A 9308-nucleotide genomic window follows, 5' to 3' on the forward strand; every position below is an offset into this window, starting at 1 on the left:
ATGTTATGCCTGAGAAGCAATGTGGGATAGTAGTTAGAGATCTGTCTTCTGACCTTGGAAGCCCTGGGTTCAAATCCTACCTTTAAAGAAATGCTACATTTGTGACCCTGGACAAATCACTTAACTTCTCTAGGTTCTAAGAGTATAAATTTTGGAGAAAGTACTGACCTGCATTAATGGAAAGAATTTCCTCACCAAGAAGTTCCCTATACCATTGAAATATAGGTTCAATCCTTAATCCAATTATTTGCCAAGTAGGGTACTGGAGATATAAAAATCAAACAAAAAAAAATTAAACAGACCCTACCATTCAGGAGTTTATAGGGGGAGGAGACAGCATGTACATAATAAGTAGATCTAGTTAGACAGCTATAAATATTTCTCTCTGCCTCTCTCTGTTTCTCTGTTTCTATCTTTGTCTCTGTCTGTCTGTCTGTCTGTCTCTCATATGTACACACAGAATAAATGCCAGTAATCTGGGGTGAAGGCATATTCAGAAAGAAGGTGGTCTTTGAGTTGAGCTGACAAGGGAGCCCAGACAGGGGTTAAATAAGGCTTTGTGCTAGGACGGAGGAAGATAGGATACAAAGTTTATAAGCTGTGGTCTGAGCCCTTGATGGATTGAAAAATAATAACAGCCAGCATTTTATATTTTGTTTTAAAGTTTGCAGGGCACTTTACATGCTCTCTCATTTGATCCTCACAACACCCCTACAAGTATGCGCTATTATTGTCACCCTTTCATAGATGAAGAAACTGAGGCGGAGAGGTTAATTGACTTGCTCCAGCATCACACAGTTAGTGTCCAAGGAAACATTCTAACTCAGGTCTTCCTGACTCCAACCCTTTATCCACTTGGCCACCCAGAGTCAATAAATAGGGACAGCCACCTCCCTGAAAGTTTTTGAGAAGGGAGAGGGAAATGGGGCAGAGAAGCTAGCCCAACCCTCTTTTGAAAAATCTATTTCCAAGTACCTTTCTTCCTTTTTATAAGCAAACTCTGTCATCGACAGTTGAGGTTTGTCCTCTACTGACCCACCCCAGCAGTGATTTTGGATGAAGAGTCGCCTCACCCCCCCCCCCCACGACCCCCAATCCTTTAGTTGGGGCTCAGGGTTGATGCTGCTTCATCAGGAGCCAGTTGTCAGGATGACAGCCCAGCCCCAGCAGGAGCTATAAACTTCAACCAGCCACAAGAGTGTGCATGTGAGGTGACTGCAACATTTTCCCTGCCAAACCAGAATTAGCCGGTATAGGAATGAAAGAGTGTGGAGACTTGAGCTTGCACAGGCTGGACGCTCAGCTCTTACTCAAATACCCCAGAGCCCCCCAGTTCTGCAGGGCAAAGGGCTGAGGGTAACTGAGGCTACCTACACCTGCTTGAGCCGGCCGGGGGCAGCGGTCAAGAGGAGCTGGAGGGCCGGGGTACCGCAGCTCCAGGATGAGAGGTGCCACTGCAGCCAGCCTCAGCGTTCAGGAGCTCCGGGAGCAACAGAAAGGAGCTGGGGAGCCCAGGAGCAGCGCCCTGTGAAGCTGCTGACCCCGGGCTGGCCGGGAGCGGTAAGTGTGCCCAGGGCCCCAGTGCTGCCCCTGGGGATGGGAGCCCAGCAGCAGAGGGGGCACCGCAGCCCCCATCACTGCGAATGCCAGGAACAGGGATGGGGGTGCGGGGTGCAAGGAAGCAGAGGAGGAAGAGGAGGAGGATGCACGGAAGGGAAGTGGGGAGAAGGCTAAGTACTCAGGGGTGTGGTGACCCTGTCCTCCCTACCCTGTGAGGGAGGAAGGGGCTTGGTCCCCCGCCTGGCTGCTGCAGCTTGGGGTAACTGTCGGTCATTGTCTGCGCTGCTAGCGGAAGAGAAGGAGGGAGGGGAGAAGGAGGGAGGAACGGATGGACAGACGGAAGGAGAAGACGTGTGCTTCTTTCTCGTCGCCTACAACCCCGGGGGAAGCCAGTGAGAAGCTAGGGGCCCCAACCTCCCCGCTCCTCCTGGGGAGCCCCTGGCCAGGGCTGCACGCTCCCATCCTTGTGGCCAGCTCCAACCGCTCAAGCCCATCTCAGAGGCCAGAGAGCCAGCTGAGCCAGTGTGGATTCTGGTTACTGAGGAACAAACAAGATATGGCCATTTATGGGGCCAGGAGGAGGAGCAGCGGGAGGCGGGAGCAGCGCAAGGATCACCGAGGCAACAGCTTCAGGGCAAACTGGCTGCGGACTGGAGGTGCCTCAGTTTCCTGAGGGGGCCAGGGCTAGAGGGAGAAAAGGGAGATGTGCCTTGGGAAGAAAGCCCAATAGGCTCCCAAGCTGCTATGGCTCCAGTGCCGGACAGAGGACCTATTCCGGACCTATTCCAATCTCTCAACCCGAAGATACTGACTTGGGGGTCTGGAGCTAGGGAGAGAGTAGGGGGAGGTCACACAGCACAGAGCCAATTGGGATCCCAGAATTGCGAGGGGGACCTTAGGGTGGAGTCCCCCGGGCGAGTCTGGCCCGCCCTTATTATCCGGATAGGATATGGGGCAACACGTGCTGAGGACAGCAGCAATCTGGCTAGAAGATGGATCCACGCCCCATCCCTCCCTTGCCATCCCTCCATTCCTGCATCCCTCCAACCATCCATACAGCATCAAATAGTTGGGCAGCAAATGCTGCTGCTGCTGTTGCTGCTTCCTCAGCTGCACCTTTTGTCCAGGTCCCTCTGTGCATTGCGCCTCAGTGTCTCATGCAAAGAAGGAAAATGGGACAAATCCCTCGTAATCAGCAGCCTTGTGCAGGGCTCCACCCCTCCTGGAAGCACTTCGGTGCCCTGCCTTCTCTTCCTCCTCGGATCCTTTATGTAGCGCTGGAAGGAATGGCAGAATCCAGTCTCCTCATTTGAGAGGTGTGGCCACTCAGGGCCAGGGGAGAGAAGTCAGGGACTAGCTCTGGCTCTGATCCAACTCCGCTGCTCCCCTTCCTGGCCATTTTTGGTGCCTAAGTGCCGAGTCCTAGACAGCAAGCCCCACGCAATTGATGTTAACCCCTGCTCATAGAACTACCGGGCGGGCGACTGAACTTTGGTAATGAATCCATTTTGCGCATGCCAACGACAGTGTCCTTCTTACTGTTTCTCACACTAGACCCTCAATTCCATGCATTTTCACTGCCTGGAATTCTTTCCCTCTTCCTTTTCACCTCTTGGCTTCCTTCGAGTGCCAGCTAAAAATTCAGCTTCTACTGGAAACCTTTCTTGATTCCTTGTAATGCTGGTGCCTTTCCTCGGTTGATTTATCCATTTAATCTTTTATAGGGCTTGTTTTTACCTAGCTGTTTTCTTCTCTTCCTTATTGGGCTGTGAGCTCCTCAGGGCTGTCTTTTGTCTTTCTCCATAGTCCCAGGGTTTAGCCCCGTACCTGGTACACAATAAACATTTAACGAATGTATACCAAGTGGCAATGGGGAAAAAAAATCTGAGGGGAAATAGAACTATCTGGATTGCCCCCTTATCCTCAGTGGAGACACTCCAGTTGGGTTTTTTTTTTTTATCATATTTAGGGATCTTTTTATATGCAGCCTATTGTAGAATGTTGTCAAGCATCCCCATACCTGCTTTGCTCCATGTCAATAAATCTGGTTTTAGTCACATTCCTCTTTTTCTTTCAAACCCTTCTGTCTTAGAATCAATATTGGTTCCAAGAAAAAGGAGTTTAATGGCCAAGCAATTGGGAGTGAAGTGACTTGCCCAGGGTTACACAGGTAGGAAGCACCGGAGGTCAAATCTGAACCCAAGGGGGCAGCTGGGTTGCTCAGTGGATTGAGAGTTAGGCCTAGAGATGGGAGGTCCTAGGTTCAAATCTGACCTCAGACACTTCCCAGCTGTGTGACTGTGGGCAAGTCACTTGACCCCCATTGCCTAGCCCTTAACACTCTTCTGCCTTAGAATCAATACCCAGTATTGAAGGTAAAGTAAGGGTTTAAAAAAAAAAATCTGAACCCAGGACCTCCTATCTTCAGGCCTGGATTTCAACCTATAGAGCCACCTAGAGAACCCCATATTCATTTTTTAAAAATTATTGGATACTATCTTGAACTTTTCAAGATATTATCCTCTCAGCGTTGTGAGGCTCAAATGAGATTTGTAGAGTGCTTACCACAGTGCCTGGCATGAGGTAGATGATTACCAAATGATTCCGTCCCTCTTTCCTACCTTCCTTCTTTCTAGTAAACTACTTTAAGGGGGCAGCTGGGTGGCTCAGTAGATAGAAAGTCAGGTTCAGAGATGGGATGTCCTGGATTCAAATCTGGCTTCAGACACTTTCTAGCTTTGTGACCCTGGGCAAGTCACTTAACCCCTATTGCCTAGCCCTTACCATTCTTCTGCCTTGGAACCAATGCTCAGTACTGATTTCAAGATGGAAGGTAAGGGTTTAAAAAAAATACTTTAAATGCAACTAGCCATCATATGGACATGCAAATTAAATAGACTAATTATATAACATATGCTAATATTCCCATTATAGTTCTATCATTCTTCATTGGACCACATTTGTAGTTTTTAACTTAATAGATCTTACCTTTTCTCCTCATTAAAAACTGGAATACCAGGGTTTTAACCAAATTATTAGTCAAGTGAGATGATGGCAAGAGATAGCTAGGTGGCTCAGTGGATTAAGAGTCACACCTGGGTTCAAATCTGACCTCAAATACTCCCTAACTGTGTGACTCAGGTCAAGTCACTTAACCTTCATGGCCTAGCCCTTACCTATCTTCTGCCTTGGAACCAATACACACCATTGATTCCAAGATTAAAAGTAAGGATTAAAAAAAAAAGAAAAGGTTACAAAGCAGACAGAAGGTAAAGGGTTAAAAAGAGAGAGAGAGAGAGAGAGAGAGAGAGAGAGAGAGAGAGAGAGAGAGAGAGAGAGAGAGAGAGAAATGATTGTGTTTTCGCTTTTAGAGGAGAATTAGGCAAACAAGAAATTCCAATTTTGGATTCTGATGCAGTAGAGTAGGACATATTGCATATTCTGCAACCCCAGATATATGTGATTAACTATGAATATGTTAGATTAGCAGAGGTGCTGATCTTTATTTAACAACTTGCACAGGTTGCTTTTTTTTTTTTTACCATGTCTCGGGAATTTGGATTTGAGAGGAGAGTAGAGACACCAATTATTTTTGTCCCCCTATAAATCTGCCATAAATGGTCTACCCAATATGTTGGGTTCGCAGGGGGAGGCTTCCTTGAGGTTTCTTGGCATTGTGTGTTAAGCATACTAGAACATGTGGACTATCCATCAATTATCACCAGATCTTATAACAACCCTGGACCACCTTCACTTCCCAAAGTATCTATTTCTGAAACCCAACTTTTTCTCCATAATTATTTGGTGGAAATATGTTGTCCGATGTCCTCTGGGTAGTACCTCAATTGTCATAGGCACAGCAGGGCTGGTCTCACCCTGTAACAGTCCAACCAATTCATTCCTTGTCACTGAGACCCATCCATAAAGAAATGCAATCAAAATCCCTACCATTCCAGCCATTCATTATTGATAGAAGAATGCTGGGTCATTAAAAGCATTGTCGAAATTCCCAAATACAATCAGCTCACCTTTTATTCAATTCTGTGCCCGGCGCACTGGCCATCTGTGGTGTCTGTCAGAGATTCTTGTACCAATGTACCAGATTAATGGGTTGGTCAGCCAATAGTATGCCATAGTCTAAACAATAAACTTCTTTCATCCACTTGGTTTTCCTGTGTAGATAATTAAGTCAAACTCTTTTGAGTATGATTCTTGTTTAAGAGAGACCACAGTGTTCCAGCACAGTATCATCTACAAAAAGAAACATCTGGAAGGCTTCATTGTCTCTGAGGATTCACATTTGGATTTTACACCGAACATCCTCCATAACAGTAGCAAATATGCTTGTTAATAAGCAAAAATCTCCCTGTTTTATGCCTCACTTGATACAAATAAAGAGAATCATTGAGTAAAATTATCTCTGTTGTTATCTTTTCCAAAGAACCTTCTGTGATTTTGACATATGCATGGGATTTACCTTGTTGGAGGAGAGCCTTTAAGTGCCATTTTCCTCAACAGAATCAAATGTTGGGTTTTTGTTAAAAGTCAACAAACAGTAAACACCGTGGGATCATGAATCGTCTAAACATTTCTGTCAGTTTTATGTCTGTAATAATATGGTTTGCTGAAAAATGTTCTTTGAAAAAGCTCTCTCCTGCTTTCACATAGATGTTGATGCTTGCATAAACTAGTTACATGAATTTTTTTTGTTGTGCTGATGGGAAAGCAGGCATATGAGTTGGTCGATACTGATATTTTAATGGTTGCCTATCTTTTCTTGGTGATATTAAGACTTGTGACTTTCCCTCATATGTTGCGTAACCTCCTTTCATTTTTAAATATCTCAAGAACTAATTTCTCAAAATGTTTTCAAAAATTGTGTAATCTGTAGCATGAGTATTTTTGTGTACATTTGACCTAATTCAGCTGCTCTTGCCATCTTTGTTTTTCTCTGGTGTCATTTCTTCTTCCTCACATAGCCCATCAGAGGCCATGTTGATAGTCTATAAATGGGCTATCTCCACGTGATTAATGGAGAAAAGTGTTTGTTTATATATCTTATCTGCTCTTTTTCCACCTTCCAGTTCATTCTTGGGTCCGTCCCATCAGGGTGATCTCTCACCAAACTTTCTGCAAATTTGTTTTTTCTCCCATTGCTTCTTGTTCTTTTATGAGGTTACTTAGTCATAATTTTCCACCATCTTTTTCCGTAAGAGTTTGCAAATTAATTTTCTAAATCAATCGTGTTCTTGGCTACTATGTATCTCTGTTTGGTGAGGAAATGAGCTGTTACTTGGCTGAGGTGATATCTAAGATTTTTTTTATTTCATCATTAATTTATATTAGTTAAACTTCTCAAATAAATTTTGACAGTCTTTTCAATTATGTATTCTTTTATCTGTTTCATATGGTGGGGATCAACAATTAAATATTTTAAAAGGCCAGGATGAACTTGCCTTAATTGGATGTCATATCTTTAAAGGTTGTTCTTTCCCTTCATTTAATATCCTTTTCTAAAGCTTGGTGCTTTGATTGTATGTAGCTGACTAATTTTGTAATGACTCGCCACATGAGTAACCAGTTGTTCCTCATTTAAATAGAATGTTCATTTTTATGATGTTATCTGGTGTTCATTATGCCCAATGCTTTCAAATTCTTCTCTCGACAGCCTTCATGATATCTAGACATGAAACCTCTTAGAGTCCACAAGCCTTTGATCTTTGGCTTCTTACTCCTTATCATTTTCCCCTCCTTCTTTGATTCTTTTCTTTTCTTTAGTTAATAGAATTTATTCCCAGCCTCTTTCTCCCCTCCCCACCCCATATCACTCGACAAAGATATATAGATATAGATATAGACATATAGATATAGATATAGATATAGATATAGATATAGATATAGATATAGATATAGATATAGACACAGATTTTTGTCCTTAGTGTTTTTGTTTTTCAATTTATTCTTCAGAGGTAGACATTAAACAAGTTATTCTTCAAACATTATATCTGTAGCTGTACATATTGTTCTCTTGGTTACTTGTTTCACTCTTCATTACTTCATGAAGATCTATCCAATTTTTTTAAAAATTAATAAGCCCATTTTTTTCTTAATGGTGCAGTAGTATACCATCACAGTCATATACCATAATTTGTCCAGCCATTTTCTAGCTGATGGACAGCCCCTCAATTTCCAGTTCTTTGTCACCACAAAGAGAGCTGCTATAAATATCTTGAAAGATATATAAGTTCTTTTCTATTTTCTCTGATCTCCTTTGGAAACAGGCTCAATAATGGCATTAAAAACACTGGGAAGCATAGGAATAAATATGTTTTTTTCTTAAAATGATGCAAAGAATCTACTTAAAACTATCAGCAAGTATTATTCATAATGGGGATAATAAACTAGAAGCCTTCCAATTAAGATTAGGAGTGAAACAATGATGCCCATTATCACCAATATTAACATAGTATTCGAAATGCTAGCAAGAACAATAAGAAAAGAACGAGAAATCAAAGGAATCAGAATGGGCCATGATGCAACAAAACTCTTTCTGCAGATGACATGATTCAACTAAAAAGTTAGTTGAAATATGAATTATTTTAGCAAAGTAACAGAATATAACATAAACCCACATAAATCATGGGCATTTTTGTATGTCACAAACAAAGTCTATTAGAGGAGATAGAAAGAGAAGTTCAATTTAAAATAACCATAGACAAAATAAAATACCTGAGGATATGCCTGCCAAAACAAACCTAGGAATTAAATGAATATGATTATAAAGCAGTTTTTATGCAAATAAAGTCAGATTTAAATATTGGGGAAATTGTGTCCCTGTGGGAAGAATCAATATCAGTTAAATGTCAATGTTACCTAAACTAATCTATTTATTCAATTATTCAATGGCATTTAATAAATTACCCAATTAAATTACAAAAAAATTATTAAGCTAGAAAAAAGAATAACAGTTCATTTAGAAGAACAAAAGGTAAAGAATATCAAATAAATTTATTTAAAAATGTAAAGGAAGGATTTTAAACTGAATTATAAAGCAGTAGATAAAAGCCATCTGGTTCTGGCTAATAAATAGAAAGGTAGATCAGTGGAAAAGAACAGACAAAGAATAAACAGTAATAAAATATTCTAATAACCTTGTATTTGACAAAAGTATAGATCCAAGTTTTGGGGATAAGAATTCATTATTTGGTAAAAAAAAATTACTGGGACAGTTGGAAAGTTTGGCAATGATTAGGTATAGACCAATATCTTACACTATTCACTGAGATAAGATCAAAATGGATATATGATCTAGACACAAAAGGAAATATAGTAAGTAAATTAAAAGAACAGGTAACATATTACCCATCAGATTTATGGAGAGGAGAGGAATTATAAATAAACAAGAGGTGGAAAGTATTGTGAGGTGTAAAATTGATCTTTTAATCTGATTACACTAAATTAAAATATTTCTGTATGAATAAAACTAAAGTAGCCAAGATTAAAGGAAAAGCAAAAAATTATTGGACAGAAGTCTCATGATTAAAATACATAGAGAACTTTGTCAAATTCATAAGATCAACAACCATCCTTCTTTTGATACATGGGCAAAAGATACAGACAGACAATTTTTAGAAGAAATCAAAGCCATATTACAGTGTACACACACACAATACTCTAAGTCACTACTGATTAAAGAAATGCAAATCAAAACAACTTTGAGATGTCATCATACACCTATCAGATTAACT

The 9308-nt window shown here is 41.3% G+C and overlaps 1 protein-coding gene across 1 annotated transcript in view; it reads left to right on the forward strand.

The window, feature by feature from the left end:
- The first annotated feature begins 911 nt into the window (after nucleotides 1-911).
- The window catches only part of SLC16A14 (solute carrier family 16 member 14), a 55136-nt gene continuing 46739 nt past the window's right edge, over nucleotides 912-9308 (forward strand). Inside the window, exon 1 of the mRNA XM_016425257.2 lies at nucleotides 912-1560. The gene's annotated coding sequence lies outside the window, so the exon portion shown is untranslated. The remainder of the gene's footprint in view (nucleotides 1561-9308) is intronic.

Source organism: Monodelphis domestica, chromosome 8 (genome assembly GCF_027887165.1).
Source record: "Monodelphis domestica isolate mMonDom1 chromosome 8, mMonDom1.pri, whole genome shotgun sequence".
NCBI classification, from domain to species: domain Eukaryota; kingdom Metazoa; phylum Chordata; class Mammalia; order Didelphimorphia; family Didelphidae; genus Monodelphis; species Monodelphis domestica.